This window comes from Odocoileus virginianus, chromosome X, assembly GCF_023699985.2.
Source record: "Odocoileus virginianus isolate 20LAN1187 ecotype Illinois chromosome X, Ovbor_1.2, whole genome shotgun sequence".
NCBI classification, from domain to species: domain Eukaryota; kingdom Metazoa; phylum Chordata; class Mammalia; order Artiodactyla; family Cervidae; genus Odocoileus; species Odocoileus virginianus.
The window spans coordinates 5,972,022-5,989,657 of record NC_069708.1 but is presented as its reverse complement, the minus strand read 5'-3'; positions in this window follow the sequence as shown (position 1 = coordinate 5,989,657).

The following is a 17,636-nucleotide window of genomic DNA, read 5'->3' as shown; positions in this document are numbered from 1 at the left end:
ATGTGGCATTTACCCCACATTAAGTGTATGGGTTCAGAACTCACTGTGTGAATGGCACTGCTTAAGTTGTGCAGTGTACTCAATAATATATGCAGTAAGTCTAATTTCATAAGGCCATCAATAACCTCCATATTGACTATATGAACTATATGATCACAGAATGATCTGTGACATAAACTAGGATGTAGTTGTCAGTTCTTGAATAGTACAGTATATCCAACTATAAGTGAGATAAGTCTAAACTCACAATGATCATCACTTAACTTCCACAGTAGCATATGAGAAATCCAGAAACAGGTATGGAATTTACCAGACAGTAAACGGTAATCTTCAGTTGCACAGTGTACCCAAATGTACAAGGATAAATTTGCTTTCATGTGGCCATCACTGACCTTCATATTGAGCATATGAGGAGATTAGAAAGATTTACGGCAAAGACTAGCATATGACTGGCATCACTTGTTTTTTCGGTGCACTCAATGTACGCGGCACAATCTAACTACATGTGGCAACACTTCCTCATATTAACATATGAAACATATGTTTGAGCATGTGAAGAATCCAGAAAGACTCACGGCATACACTGTAATATGAAGAGAATCCCTTAAGATGTGGAGCACAGCCACATTTATTTTCATGAGATCATTACTAATGCCACACTGACCACATGAGGAGTCCAGAAAGGTACATGGTATATACTGAAATGTAAATTACACCAGTTGAGTTGTGCAGTGCATCTATGAGTACTTACCTCCATTTTGAGCATATCAGGAGTCCAGAAAGAAACCTGGCATGGACTGTGATGTGAATGGCATCCTCTGGGTGTGCAGTGTTCACAACTGAATATAGAGTAAGTCTTCTTTTACGAGGCCATCTCTTACCTCCACACTGAGCATATGGAGTCCAGAAAGATCTATGGAATAGAGTAGAATATGAATGGCTCCCCTTCAGCTGTGCATTGCACCCAACCATATATGCAATGTCTACTTTCATGGGGTTGTCACTTACCTTCACATTGAGTAGTAGAAATTAAGAAAGACTCATGGTACAGACTATGATATGACTGGTACCTCTTGATTAGCATAGCCCTATCAAACATACGTAGGCTAAGTCTACTTTTATGTGATACTCACTAATTCACATTCACATATTGGTAGCCTGAATAATTTATGGTGGAGGCCATAATAAAAATAGCATCCTTTCAGTTGTTCAGTGTAGTAAAGTGTACCTGGTAGATCTCTTCCCAGTATCTATCCCATTCTTTTTTCTCCCATGAATTTCAAAATTCTGATTCCCTGAATTTTAGCCTGGTAAATAAATACCAAAATATTTCTCAGCCTCCAGTGTAACTAACTGTGGTTATGTAATTAAATTCTATACCATGTGTAAAATAGATGTGAAACTTCCCCAAAGTATCTTTAAAGTAAAGTAGATGCTCTTCTTCTTGTTCCCCTCTTTCTGCAAACTTTAATGAAACTGTGATAGTTGAGGCTAAAGCAGTCATCATGGGACATGAGGCAGAAACTATGTATTAAGGATAGTGGAGCAACAAACTCTAATGGGATTGGACCCATAACGACTGTAGAGTCAACTCTACCAGCTTGGGATTGCTACATCTGACTGCTCACTTGAAAGCTATCTTGCTTAAATGATTGTTAATTTAGAATATGAGTCACACGCAACCATTCAAAATCCAGTGATGGTTAATTTTATGCATCAATTGGGCTAGGCTATGGTGCCTAGTTACTTGGCCAAATACCAGTTCAGATGCTACTATAAAAGTACTTTTCAGATGTAATTATCATTTAAATAAGCAGACTTTGAGTGAAGCAGATTATTCTCCATAATGTGGGTGGGCCTCATCCAATCAGTTGAGAGCCTTAAAAGAAGAGTGAGGTCTACCTGTGAAGAAGGAATTCTGCCTCCAGATGACTTTTGGACTCAAGATATCCAGTTTTTGCTGGATTTTTCAGCTTGTCAGGTTGCTCTAAAGATTGAGGACTTTCCAGCCCCTGCAATCATATAAGGAAATTCCTTAAAATATGAGGAAATCCTTTCTGTGTCTCTATCTGTCTCTATTTATTGTGTTTCCCTGGAGAGCCCTGATTAATACACCAACAAACTAGTTTTCCATGTGTTTCAGTTTAGCATATACATTTTATAGGATGACGACAAATTTAAAAATTACCAAAATGTAGAAATCAGCTATAAGCCAATAGCGTGACTTTGGGGCAAGCCACTTTATACCTCCAAAATTATGAAAAAATAAGTAATAATTAGGTAATAACACTCCACTTTTATTATAGAGGACAAACATTTGAGAACAAAATAGTTGTGTTTGTCTGGCAACCAAAGCATTTACAAAAGCATTCTTAAATATTGGAAATAAACATATAAAAATTGTGAGCAAGTATGAGATCATTATTTCTGACATCTAAAACAAATTACTTATGAACTGCAAAATGAAACAACTTATTAAACAGCTAAAAAGAACAGACTTTTCAGCTTGTAAAGAAAATTTACTCCATTTTCAAGAGCTTCAAATAAAATTTCAGATGTATGTTTGTAAAATGCCATTCATGACTAGGATATTTCATCTGGTTATTGGGTTGAGTACAATGGGAAATTGGTATCTCAGTGCTCATGCACCCAGTTACCCACCATCAGGATTTTAAAGGGGTTTTGGAGGGCCTGTCAAAGTTGTATACCAAGAGGCATGCCTTTTATATCTCTACCTGTGTAGCTGGATATTATTAATAGCATCAGGAATTCACTAGCTTGTAGAGTATTTCTTGTCCTGGGGCTTCCCTGGTGGCTCAGATGGTAAAGAATCTGCCTGCAATGCAGGAGACCCAGGTTCGATCCCTGGGGTTGAGAAGATACCTCGAGAAGGGAATGGCTACCCACTCCAGTATTCTTGCCTAAATAATCCCATGGACAGAGGAGTCTGGCAGGCTATAGTCAATGGGGTCGCAAAGAGTTGGAGAGTCGGACATGACTGAGTGACTAATACACACAGACAGAAAGAGTCGCCTAAGTTTCAGGCCTGATCCTGCCACTTCTCTTGGCTACAAAGGAAATACTTGAAAAACAAAACAAGGGACTTCCCTGGTTGTTCAGTGGCTAAGACTCTGTGCTCCAAATGCAGGCAGCCCAGGTTTGATCCCTGGTCAGGGAACTAGATCCCACATGCCACAACAAAGTTTGCACATGTCACAATGAAGATCAAAGATCTTGCATGCTGCAACTAAGACCAGGCACAGCCAAATAAATAGATACTAAAAACAAAGCAAAAAGAACTTCTCTTTCTTGATGTATTCCATGTACATAATGACTAATATTTGGGGTTTTGCCTCATTATCTTGGTGGTAAACTCAAACTCCTTCTGTTATGAGGATTTGATTATTATAAATCTCTGTCTCAATCCTCCCAAATACACACCAACTATCCTTCTATTAACTCCACCAGTTTCTGCACAGGAAGATCTTCCTAGTTCCTAACACTCTTCCTCCCTAGGCCATTATGCCATCCCTGAAACTGATCATGCCCTCATCACACTAAAGCTCTTATTCTCTGGCATATCTCCTTCTTTAGCACCCCTCCTGGGTCTATATATTTTTCTTACCTATACATATAGTCAAAGCTATGGTTTTTCCAGTAGTCATGTACGGATGTGAGAGTTGGACCATAAAGAAGGCTCAGCACCAAAGAATTGTTGCTTTTGAACTGTGGTGTTGGAGAAATTTTGAGTCCCTTGGACTTCAAGGAGATCAAACCAGTCAATCCTAAAGGAAATCAGTCCTGAATTGGAAGGACTGATGCTGAAGCTGAAGCTCCAATAATTTGGCCACTTGATGCAAAGAACTGACTCATTGGAAAAGACCCTGATGCTGCAAAAGATTGAAGGCAGGAGGAGAAGGGGACGACAGAGGATGAGGCGGTTGGATGGCATCACCAACTCGATGGGCATGAGTTTGAGCAAACTCTGGGAGATGATGAAGGACAAAAGCCTGGTGTGCTGCAGTCCATGGGGTCGCAAAGAGTAGGACACAACTGAGTGACTGAACAACAACAATACATGTTCATAATATCTTCTAGGCAGAATTACTTTTACAGGGGAAATCTGGGTGTGAGCTTGCTTAATCTTAGGTATAATTGTCACTTGTGTTCTTCAGCCCATTCTTGCCATGAGAAAAAGGTCAAGGGCCATTCCTTAAAAAGTGGTGTTTGGAACAAAGCTGTAAGAATTTTAAAAATTAAGTTCTAGGGGGAGGAAGAGGTTATTTAGAGATACTGTACAAAAGTGTAAACAATTCCCTAGGCATCTAACTCTTTTCTCTGGAGGTAACTAAAATTCCCAGTTTCATGTGAATTCTTCCAGAGATGTTCTAGCATTTCACACACACACACACACACACACACACGCATACTGTATACACATTATATGAGCCCTCTTTTTCACTTAACAATATATCTTGAAGACAGTTTTGTATCAGTACACATATAACAGTTTCATTCTTTTAAATAGATGCATTATGCTCTGTTATATTGATGAACCATATTTATATATCCAATTCCTTACTGGGGAACACTTGGGCAATTTCCAATCTCTTGCTATAATAAAAAAAATGCTGTAGTGGATATCTTCATACATACATCATTTCACACACATGTGAAGATATCACTCTGATAAATAAGTAAGAATAAAATTGCCCAGTCAGACGGTTTGTTCAATTACATTTTTTATAGATATCTGTGACCATTCTTGTAAGGGGAAAATGGAATCACTTTTTAGTTCCAATTTATATTTCTCTGATGAAAGTGAAGCTGAACATCTTCTCTCAGCAAATTTTACAAGGACTTCATGTCGACTGCTTCATCTGATACCCAGCTGCAGCCTGAACAAATCGTCCAATGCTTTAGAATACTCTCCTCTCGTCCATGTCCACTTAGGGATGTGCATAGAGACTGGGGGCTATTAAGCTGAAGGGTCCCTGAGTAGTGAGACCCTAGATGGTACAGCGTCACCACTGTTTCTGTCCTCTGCTTCTGATTTCCTCTCTTCTCATATATTGATGGTTATCTCAGTTTTTTCCACCCAAGAGTTATGGCAATTTCAGCCTCTTATGGATGGAGGCCACTAGAAGTTCCTTCTACTCATCTTGGCTGGCTAGGATTTGGGGGTTCTCTGTGTTGGTCGGTGAGGGAAACAGAACGACTAGACTTTTTACATACACACAAACAGTCTTTGAATATGAGATATAATTTGCATATTAAACATCACCTGTATATGATATATTATATATAGTCTAGATTTATTGTAGAGATTTGGCCTAACCCAGTTGTAGGAGCTAATTTTAAAAATCTACATGAGGCTATTGATGCTGGAGACTGAAGGCTTCAAGGAGGCAGTTGGGAAGGGAAAGGAAACCAACGTGAAATAGGAGGAACAAGAAAAAGCTGGAAGCTGTGAGGCTGAGCTGGAACCTAGGAAGGTGGACTGGAATCACTGTCAGTCTCTCACACCTTTAAGCCTCCAACTGGGATGATGGGAGTATCCCAAAGGAGAAGCTGGTACATTATTTTTTTTTAATTGGAATATAGTTGCTTTACAATGTTGTGTTGGTTTCTTCTACAGCAAAACATATATAGTTTTGTATGTGTGTATGTATATTCCCTACCTCTTGAACATCCCTTCCACCCCACCTCCTGCTATACATCAAGGTCATCACAGAGTGCCGAGCTGCTGGGCATATACCCTGAGAAAACCACAATTCAAAACGACACAAGTACCCCAGTGTTCCCAAGAGCACTATTCACAGTAGCTAAGACACGGAAGCAACCTCGATGTCCAATGACAGATGAGTGGATAGAGAAGATCTACCACAGTGGAAGCTGGTACCTCTTGCACAGAGTTAAACACACACGCACGCTTGGAGTCAGAGAAGCTGGAGGGGCGTGTGACAGAGGCTGGAAGGGGTGTATACAGGAGCTGAGCCCATGTGCCACAACCACGGAAGCCCGCGAGCCCTAGAGCTTGTGCTCCACACCAAGAGAAGCCACTGCAATGAGAAGCCTGTGCACAGCGAAGAAGAGCAGCCCAGGCTCTCTGCAACTAGAGAAAAGCCCAGGCAGCAATGAAGACCCAGCACCAACAAAAGGAAATAAGTATGAACAAAAGGAAACCTACCAAATCTGGGCTTCCCTGGTAGCTCAGTTAGTAAAGAATCTGCCTGTAATGCAGATGCGAGTTCAGTCCCTGGGTTGGGAAGATCCCCTGGGGAAGGGATAGACTACCCACTCCAGTGTTCTTGGCCTTCCCTGGTGGCTCAGAGAGTAAAAGAATCCACCTGCAGTGCGGGAGACCTGGGTTCTATCCCTGGGTTGGGAAGATCACCTGGAAAAGGGAACGGCTACCCACTCCACTATTCTTGCCTGGAGAATTCCATGGACAGAGGAGCCTGGCAAGCACCAGTTCATGGGCTTACAAAAAGTTGGACACGACTGACTGACTTTCAATTTCACTTAAAAAATCTTACTCAAGGTTTTTGGCCATAACTCATTACTGTGGTAGCACTGTTTAAAATAGTTTTCCTACTAAAGTATGGATGATACTCTGACTTGAAACTCTGAATCAACCTTGGCATTCTTGAAACTAGAACTTTGGCAATCTCTACTTGGGGAGGTAGGAGCTATCTCCTACCCCCTGACACTGGAGATAAGGTAAAAAAAAATGCATGGAATATGAATGATCAAATGCCTGAACAGATAAAGAAGGAATGATGTAGGAGAAAGCAAGTAGGAGATAGATGGCAATCCCATAGCTGAAGGCATGGAGAAACTATAAGAGTTGCCCTAGTTCTGGCAGTGACAAGTTATTTATTAAGACTGAGATGGGGATCTGTTGGGATTTCCCTGGTGGCCCAGTGGCTAAGACTCCATGTTCCCAATTCAGGGGCCTAGGTTCAACCCCTGGTCAGGGAACTATATCCCACATGCCACAGTGAAGATCAAAGATTCCATGTGCTGCAACTAAGACCTGGCACAGCCAAAAGAAATATTTTTAAAAAGGAGATCTGCTGAAATCCTTGATTTCTTGGTCAAGGTGCTTTCATCAAGGTACATTTGAGGGGAGGAGGCATGGTTCCTGAAATTGGAACTTGTCCCCATCAGGGCAGTGGGCTGATGGTATTTGTATACTAGCAACTTGGGAAGGAATGCTCTAGGTAACTCTGAACTGAGACTATGCTAAGGAGGAGGCTCTCAGGTCTTGGGTCTCTTGGAGGTTTGAGGATGCTTGGACATATACAAAGCTGTGCCTTGTTGGTATATATTTATAATAACAAATGAGGCACTCAGTATAGAGTACTGAGTGGATAAATAATAGAAAATAGCTCTAGCTTCAAACTGGGCAGCTATTAGGAAGATGTACATGGAAAGGTGTATGGGATATTTCTGTAAATAGTTTTCCCTGGCTTTCCCCATTGCTTGAATTTCTATAATTTTGTCTTTTATAATATGGAAATATTCCAAACATTTTTAAAAGACTTTATTTTTTAGAGTGAATGGAGGTTTACAGCGAAGTACAGGCATTTCCGTTCACTCCCTGCCCTCACAGTGCTCATTTTATTTTCTACTTTATTAGTTTTCATAGACAAGTAAAACATATCCATTATAAAACAGAAATCTCAAATAAGCGAAAAGGGAGAGGAAGGAAAAAATTTTTCATATGATATCTTTGAAAGATAACCACTGTTATTATTTGGTGGCTATCCTTATGTAATAAACATTTTTTAAAAAATATTCTTGTTTATAATTGAATATAAAATAACTTTTCTCATACACCCTTTTATTTTTAAAGATAAACTCTCTTTTGTACAAAAGGTAATTCATTTCCATAACATCAATTGCAAAAGTCATGAAAGGGAGGAACTTCCCTGGTGGTCCAGTGGCTGACTCTGTGCTCCCAATGCAGGGGCCTGGGTTCAATCCCTCACGAGGGAACTAGATCCTACAATCCACAACTTTAAGATTCCACATGCTGCAACAAAGATCAAAGATGCCATGTGATGCAACTAAGACTCCACATAGCTAAGCAAATAAAATATTTTTTTTTTAGTTTATTTTATTTTTTTCATTTATTTATATTAGTTGTAGGCTAATTACTTTACAGTATTGTAGTGGTTTTTGCCATAAATTGATATGAATCAGCCATGGAGCAAATAAAATATTTTTAAAAGGACACCAAAGGGTATATATTAAAAGCTTCTTCCATACTTTCCAGATATAACATATGTATTTAGAACTCTGTGTGTGTGTGTGTGTGTGTGTGTGTATTTCCCCCACATAAATGATAGCACAGCTTAAACATCATTCAGCATCTTGTTTCCTTACAACAGATCTTAGCGATCCATTACATTTCAGTTCACTGAAATTGTCAGTACTTTCGCTAAGTGGCAAGAACTACTGAAGGTTTCCCAAGTGGCTCAGTGGTAAAGAATCCACTTGTCAATGCAGGAGATGTGGGTTCAACCCCTGGGTTGGAAAGATCCCCTGGAGAAGGAAAAGGCAACCCACTCCAGTATTCTTGCTTGGGAAATCCCATGGACAAAGGAGCCTGGTGGGCTATAATCCATGGGGTCACAAAAAGAGTTGGACACAACTTAGCAACTAAACAATAACAACAAGAACTACTGAAGTCCAAGATATCTTTTTTGGGAGTAAGACCATTAAGACAATTAAGCAATTAAAGAGAAGCTGATACCTTTTGAATGAGACTCAGAATTGTTAACATGAGGAGGACAGAGAATGGAGATTAGGGAGAGAACAAGAACTTTGAAGAGGATGGTGGGGAACTGGCCAGAGGCTGGGGAATGGTGGGTGCAAAGTTGCTAAGTTCTAGCTGGGAAGAGACACTGCTGGGAGAAGTGGAGTGGTTGAGGTCAGTGACGAGATAGGAAGGGAAAGAGAAATTCGTGGAGGAGAATGACAAAGAACTATTGAAATCTTAACAAGAATCTCTGGTTTGGTTCTACTTTGCAGGTGTAAAGGAGAAATTTCTGCCTAGCTGCAACCCCCAACTTCCGCTTCAGAGCACCTCCTCATGGCCAACATACCCCAGGTGCTGTCCTAGTCGGTTTGCCTTCTGCCATCCTCCTTGACACAGCAGGGCTGCCCTGATGTGAGGGACTCTCAGGGCCACTCCGCACCTGTTCTGTGTGGCTGTGCTTGAGGTGACTTCTTTATCAAAGTTGGGACAGACGCCAGGAACAATCCTCCCCTTCTCTGAGACTCTTTTCCTGTTCTCTCTCAGGGGACTCAGAACTTTTTCTCAGTATCTTTCTTAGTAGAGTGCTGGAGCTTCCACTTCTCCCAGAAGCTCTGTTCTTGGCTTAGTAGTGGGAAGTTTGGGGAACTACTCTCTGCTTTCTGGGGGGCTTCCCTGGTGGCCCAGCAGTAAAGAATCCGCCTGCCTCTTGGAGAATGAAATGGCAACCCACTCCAGTATTCTCGCCTGGGAAATCCTATGGACAGAAGGAGCCTGGTGGGTTACAGTCCATAGTGTTGCAAAGAGTTGGACATGACTGAGCGACAAAACAACAACAAGGAAGTTCTACAGTGGAAATCACGCCCGACTGAACATCCGAAGAACCAGCTTCCAGTTCCTGGCTTGGTTGTCACTGGCCATGTGGATTTAGGAAGCCATATCACCCCTCTGGGGCCTTAGATATCTAAAAATAAAAACAGGAATCTGCCTGCCAATGCAGGAGACATGGGTTCAATCCCTGGGTCAGGAAGATCCCCTGGAGAAGGAAATGGCAACCCACTCCAGCATTCTTGCCTAGAAAATCCCATGAATAGAGGAGCCTGGTGGGCTACAGTCCATGGGATCATAAAAGAGATGGACATGACTGAGCACGAGTGTGCACACTCACGTGCGCATACGCACGCACACACACACACACGCACTGCTTTCTAAGGGAACAGGTCCTCTGCCAACCTTCTGATGGGGCAAGGCTTGACTTGTGTTATAATTCTTGGGCTGCAGGTTGGGTACATGAGACAAGTGCCCGGGCCTGGTGCACTGGGAAGACCCAGAGGGATCGGGTGGAGAGGGAGGTGGGAGGGGGAACTGGGATGGGGAATACATGTAAATCCATGGCTAATTCATTTCAATGTATAACAAAAACTACTGTAATGATGTAAAGTAATTAGCCTCCAACTAATAAAAAAAAAAAAAAAAACTTCAGGGGGAAAAAAAAACACACACACACAAAAAAATAATAATTCTTGGGCTGGGGATTTCAACTTACCCCCAGTAATGCACTAAAGTTGGATCAATGTATTTGTCTCCTGTGTAAAAGTAGGGTTTTATCTTGTCCAATAATAAAATAGTTCTTAGGACACACTCTATGTTGAAAATATATTGAGTAGCTAGAAATAATGAGGAGATAGAAATGTGGTTAGGTTCCCAGGCTAGCACAGGAAAGTTTATTTAAGCAGAATGAAGGCAGAGTCTATGTTATGAGAAGTACAGATCAGAACCACTAGGTGTAGCAATACTTCCAGGGGAAACATCCTCAGAGGTTCCTGACAGGTCTAAATGGAAGAGCAGACTGGTGCGGTTCCAAGCTGTAGGTGGAGTCCACGTGGGCAGAGAGTGGAATTCTAGGGTTGGAAAATACAGCCTATATGGGAAGTGGGAAACCTTAGGAAGGAGAAACCCTTATCGGGTTTGGAACTGAGTGTCTGCGGTGGGTGTGAAGGAGTTGAACATGAGCCTCTCCTGTGGAGAGGAGGAGCTGGCTGCCTCTTCCTTTCTCATCCGTCTCACCAGCGAGCTTCTGTGTGTGATAAGCAGACTGAAACCCTTAGGGGGAAGAGAGCAAGTGGAGGAGAAAGAGGAGGGGAGGCAGCTGAAACGTTTGGAGTCTTTAGTTACAGAGCACGCCTTCTCTTCTTGCTGGTAGATGCTGTTACCTCCTGAGGGAGGGTTTTCCTGCCCCTAAAGTCCCTTCTCTTCTTGCAGAGACTCTCTGGCCTGCTCTGACCTGGGAAAGGCAAGAAGGTGCAGCCAGGACTTGGAAAGGGAGACTGAGAAAAGACAGAAGTGTGTCACTGAAGCAGGGTCACAGTTCACAGCAGGGTCTTCGGTACCCGAGGGGGGAGGGGGTAAGGGAGGAGCCCCACGGGCCAGGGGGAGGCAGTTTCTTGAGCACATGTGGGATGGCCAAGTTGGGGGAGTGTTATTTGCACTTTTGTGCTTTTTAATGGCTAAAAATGAGTAACCTTTCTTTCAATATGAAGAGTCTCCCAGTGACTAGAGAAACGGAGTTCCACTTAGGAAAAAGAGCTTTTTTGTCTTGGGGGTTAACATATAAACCCATTCTATTGGATTAAGTACCATAATAATACCATGACCATTATTTTTAGATAAAGGAAATATACCCCAAGATGACTAATTTTTGTGGTGGTAAATGCTAAAGGAAATGGTACTATTGTTAAACCCATGACTGTTCCAGTGCCCTGGTCTTTGCCAGGAACAGGTGTGCTCTTCAATGGGTGTCTGTCATATGCTCAGTATGAAATCGACCACATCATTTTCCCATCTGCAGACTCGGCCACCACATCCTGATCTTGAAAATCTGAAACATAAACTGAACTAGGCTCCTTTTTAGGACTCTATTCTTAGTGGCTTATGTGAATTCACTCCTTGCCTAAAATTTCCACACACTTCAGAAGGTTTTTCCACACATGTTTCTGCTTCTCCGTGAGAAAACGAAACTAATAAACCAAAACCTTGTGATCACATGATATTTTATATGCATACAGGCAAAAGTGTTTGTTTCATGTATTTAAGTAGCTCTTTTATTCAGAAAACAATTACCAGTATGCCAGTCATACACACACACACACACATACATATGTGTGTGTGTGTGTGTGTGTGTGTGTGATTTTAGGTTTTTCTCTTTAGTGCTTTTAATTAGGGGATGTTTTAGCTAAATGGTTTATTATTTTTTTTTTACCCTATCCCCAGCAAAATGGTTTTGAAGTCAGTCTTCTTGGGTTAAAATCCTAGCTAAAATTATTAGCTCTGTGTCCTTAAAACCTAAATAACCTCTCTGTCTCTGTTTGCTCCTGTCTAAATATGGCTAACATGGACCCGGGTGGCAGGATTAAATGAGTTAACACATTTAAAGATCTGAGAACTGATTCTAGAATACAGTAAGTACTCATTAAGTCTTAGTAGCTGCTATCTAAGCCCAAATAGTTCAATGGAATGAAAATGATTTGGTGCAGTGGCAATAGAACAAGCTTAAAACCAGGAAGATCTGGATTTTCATCTTTAAATCCTGGTCCTTAAGTGATCTAGAAAATTATTTAACATTTTTTGAGCTTCAATTTCCTTATTTGTAAAACAGGAATAATGATATCTACTTTGTGAATGTTACTGTGTGTCTTAAATAGGTAAATAATTCACGTCATAGACATTCTAGTCTCAGCAATATATACCTAAATAAGTAGATTTATTAGTACTAAATCTTGACCCTTGAATACACTTTAAAAAATATTCTCTGTAATGAAATGTGAAGTAGGCAGAAAGCACTTTGGCTGAAGTAGCACTGATGTCTCCAGGAAAAACACTTGAATGATTGAGCTGTGGGCTGAACTTGTTTCAGGAAACACCATTTTCTCCCCTGAAAGAACAATGGATAAACTATGGCTATGCAGATTTGGAATTCTAGCAGATATTTTCTTGAAAAAGAATGCAATCTGCCACTCAAGGAAACAATTGACAGTATATGCAGCCAATGACAAAATTCAAGTTTACAAACAAAAATTAAAAATGTTGACAACTGGATCCATTAATTATGAAATATGTCAGCATTTTGAAGGGCCATGCAATTCAGTGGACCAGTGTTTTTTTTCAAATGACTGGTACATGATGTTAGAAAATCATACATGAGCAAAATATACATTCAAAGTGTAAGTTACCTTATACCTATCAGAATGGCTATTACCAAGAAGATAAGAAATAACACAGAGATTTCCCCGAAGAAGACATACAGATGGCCAAAAAGCACATGAAGCGATGTTCAACATCACTATCAGAGAAATGAAAATCAAAACTACTATGAGGTATCATCTTATACCATCAGAATGGTCATCAACAAAAAGTCTACAAACAATAAATGCTTGAGAAGGTGCAGCAAAAAGGGAACTCTTTTACACCGTTGGTGGAAATGTAAATTGGCACAACCACTATGGAGAACAATATGGAGATTCCTTAAAAAAATATAGAACTACCATATGGGAATATAAGTTGGTGCAGTCACTATGGAAAATAGTACAGAAGTTCCTCAGAAAACTGAAAATAGAATTACCACATGATCCAGCAATGCTACTTCTGGGTATAGAAAGAGAAAGAGAAGTTGCTCAGTTGTGTCTGACACTTTGAGACCCCATGGACTGTAGCTGACCAGGCTCCTCCATCCATGGGATTTTCCAGACAAGAATACTGGAGTAGGTTGCCATTTCCTTCTCCAGGGGATCTTCCCAATCCAGGGATCAAACCTGGGTCTCCCATACTGCAGGCAGACTCTTTACCATCTGAACCACCAGGGAAGCCCTGCTTTGGGGCATATATCCAGACAAAAAATTTAATTTAAAAAGATTCATGCACCCCTATTTTCATAGAAGCACTATTCAAAACAGCCAAGACATGGAAATAACCTAAATGTCCATCAACAGATGAATGGATAAAGAAGAGGTGGTACACGTATACAATGGAATACTACTCCGTTATAAAAAAGAATAAAATAATGCCATTTGCAGCAACATGGAAGCAACTAGACATTATCATACTAGGTGAAGTAAGTCAGAAAGAGAAAGACAAACACCATATGATATCCTCTATATGTGGAATCTAAAATAAGCCACAAATGAATCTATCTATGAAACAGAAACAGAATCATGGACATAGAGAGTAGACTGGTAGGTTGCCAAGGGGAGGGTGGAGTAGTACTTTGGGATTAGCAGATGCAAACTGTATATATAGACTGGACAAACAACAAGGTCCTACTCTATAGCACAGGGAACTATATACAATATCCTATGATAAACCATAATGGAAAATAATGTGAAAAGATGTATAACTGAGTCACTTTGTTGTATAGCAGTAATTAACACAATATTGCAAATCAATTATACTTCAATAAAAAAACAACTACCATAATATTCAACAATCCCACTCCTGGGCATATATCCAGAGAAAACCATAATATGAAAAGATAACATGCATTCCAATATTCATTGGAGCACTATTTGCAATAGCCAAGATATGGAAACAACCAAAATGTCCACTGACAGAGGAATGGATAAAGCAGCTATGGTACATATATATAGTGGAATACTACTCAGCTATAAAAAGGACAATATAATGCCATTTGCAGCAACATGGATGAATCTAGATCATACTAAGGTGAATTAAGTCAGGCAGAGAAAGACAAGTATCATACAGTATCACTCGTATGTGGAATCTAATTTTAAAAAGTTATACAGATGAACTTATTCACAAAACAAAAACAGATTCATGAATATTGAAAACAAACTTATGTTACCAAAGGGGAAATGTTGGGGGGAAGGATAAATCAGGAGATTGGGATGAACCCACACACTACTATATATGAGACAGATAAACAACATGGCACAGGGAACTCAACTCAATATTCTGTGGTAATCTATATGAGAAAAGTATCTAAAACAGAATGGATATATGTATATGTATAAGTGAATCATTTTGCTGTATACCTGCAACTAATATAACATTGCAAGTCAACTGTAATCCAATTTAAAAAAAGAAATAATGTGGATAAAATGGTACACTCATCCCCTGTTGGTGGGAATATAAATTGCCACAGCCACTGTGGAAACAGTATGGGGGTTCCTCATAAAATTAAAAATAGATCTCCTGCATGACTCAGCAATAGGTACTCACTGGGTACCTATCTGAAGAAAATAAAAACACTAATTTGAAAACATGTATGCACTAAGTGTCCTTTAATGAATGAGTGAATAAAGAATACACACATGTATGCACACAATAGAGCACTACTCGGCCATAAAAAGAATAAAATCTTGCCGTTTGTGAAAACATGAATGGAACTTCAGGGTGTTATGCTAAGTGTGATAAGTCAGAGAAAGATAAATATCACATGATTTCATTTATATGTGGAATCAAAAAAAAAATCCAGACTTAAAGAGAACAACAGCCTGGTGGTTGGCAGAAGGGAGGGAGGTTTGAGAGGGTGGCAAAATGGATGAAAAAGATCAAGAAATACAAATTTCCATCTTAGCTATGGCAATCAGACAGGAAGTAAAAGGTACCCAAATTGGAAAGGAAGAGGTAAAACTCACTATTTGCAGATGACATGATACTCTTCATAGAGAACCCAGGAGACTACACAGAAAATAGTTAGAATTAATAAATGAATTCAGCAAAGTAGCAGGGTACAGAAATTACACTAACAATGATATATCAGGAAGAGAAAGTTAAAAAAAATTTAAATTGTATTAAAAATACAATACCTAGGAACAAATAATACCAAGGAGGTAAAAGACCTATATGTTGAAAACTATAAAACACTGATATAGGAAGTTGAAGATGATTCAAAAAATGGAAAGCTATACCATTCTCTTGAATTGGAAGAATTAATATTGTTAAAACGGTACACTATCCAGAGGAATCTACAGATTTAAGGTGCTCTCTATCTAAATATCCATGACATTTTTCACAGAACTAGAACAAAAATACTAAAATTTATATGGAACCACAAAAGACCCAGAATTTTCAGAACAATCCTGAGGAAAAAGAACAAAGCTGGAGGCATATCCCTTTCAAACTTCAAACAACACTACAAAGCTACAGTAATCAATACAGTGTGGTGTTAGAATAATAACGATATATATATCAGTGGAACAGAATAGAGTCCAGAAATAAACCCACACAGCTAGGTCAATTAATCCTGGACAAAGGAGGCAAGAATATGCTATGGAGAAAAGACAGTCTCTTCAGCAAGTGGTGTTGGAAAAGCTGGACAGCTATGTGAAAATCAATGAAATGAGAATATTCTGATACACCATATACAAAAATAAATTGAAAATGGCTTAAAGACTTAGTTAAATATAAGACATGACACCACAAAACTAGAAGAAAACATTGGTAAAGCATTCTCTCACATAAATATTTTCTTATTTACATCAGTCTACCAAAGCAAAATAAATAAAAGCAAAAATAAACAAGTGGGACCTAATCAAACATAAAAAGATTCTGCACAGAAAAGGAAACCATCAACAAAATGAAAAGACAACTTACAGAATAGGAGAAAATCTTTGCAAAGTATGTGACTGACAAGAGGTTAATATCCAAAATATAAAAACACCTTGTACAATTCAATATAAAAAAGCCCTAGTTAAAAATGGGCAGAAAATTTAAATGGACATTTCTCCAAATAAGACATATAAATGTCCAGCAGGCACATGAAAAGATGCTCAATAGCCCTAATTACTAGAGAAATGCAAACCAAAACTATAATGAGGTATTACCTCACACTGGTCAGAATGGCTATCATCAAAAAATAAACAAATAAAATTTCTAGAGAGGGTGTGGAAAAAAGAGACTCCTCTTGCACTGCTGCTGGGAATGTAAGTTGGTACAGATGCTATGGAGAACAGAATAGAGGTTCCTTAAAACACTAAAACAGAGATACCATATGATCCAGCAATTCAACTTCTGAGCATATATCTGGAAAAAACGAAAACTCTAATTTGAAAAAATACATGCACCTCAACATTCATAGCAGCACTATTTACAATAGCCAAGACACAGAAGCAACCCAGGTGTCCACCAACTGACAACTGGCTTGAAAAGATGTGGTACATATATACCATTACGCAGCTATAAAAAAAGAAATGAAATGTTGCTGTTTGCAGTAACATGGATGGACCTAGAGAATATCATACTAGGTGAAGTAAGTCAAACAAAGGCAAATATTATAAGATATGTGGAATCTAAAAAAATAATACAATGAATCTATATACAAAACAGAAACAGACTCACAGACATAGAAAATAAACTTATGGTTAACAAAGGGAAGCGGGGGATAAATCAGGAGTATAGGATTAACAAATACAAAATACAAAAAACAGATAAGCAACAATGATTTACTGTATAGCAGAGGGAACTGTATTCAGTATCTTGTAATAATCTGTAATGGAAAATAATCTGAAAATATTTATATAACTGAATCACTTTGCTGTACACCTGAAACTAAGACAACATTGTAAATCAACTATACTTCAATTAAAAAAAAGAAATGCAAACTTCCAGTTATAAAATAGGTAAGTCATGATATAAAGAATAACATGGGGAATATAGTCATAATATTGTGTTAACTTTGTATGGTGACAGATGGTATCCAGACTTATTGCAGTGGTTCTTTTGCAATGTGTACAAATGTCAAATCATTATGTTATACACTTGAAACCAATATAATATGGTATGTCGATTATACTTCAATAAAAATGAAAAAAAAATCCAAAGTATAAGAGAGACCATTGGACTTTAACAGAATGTG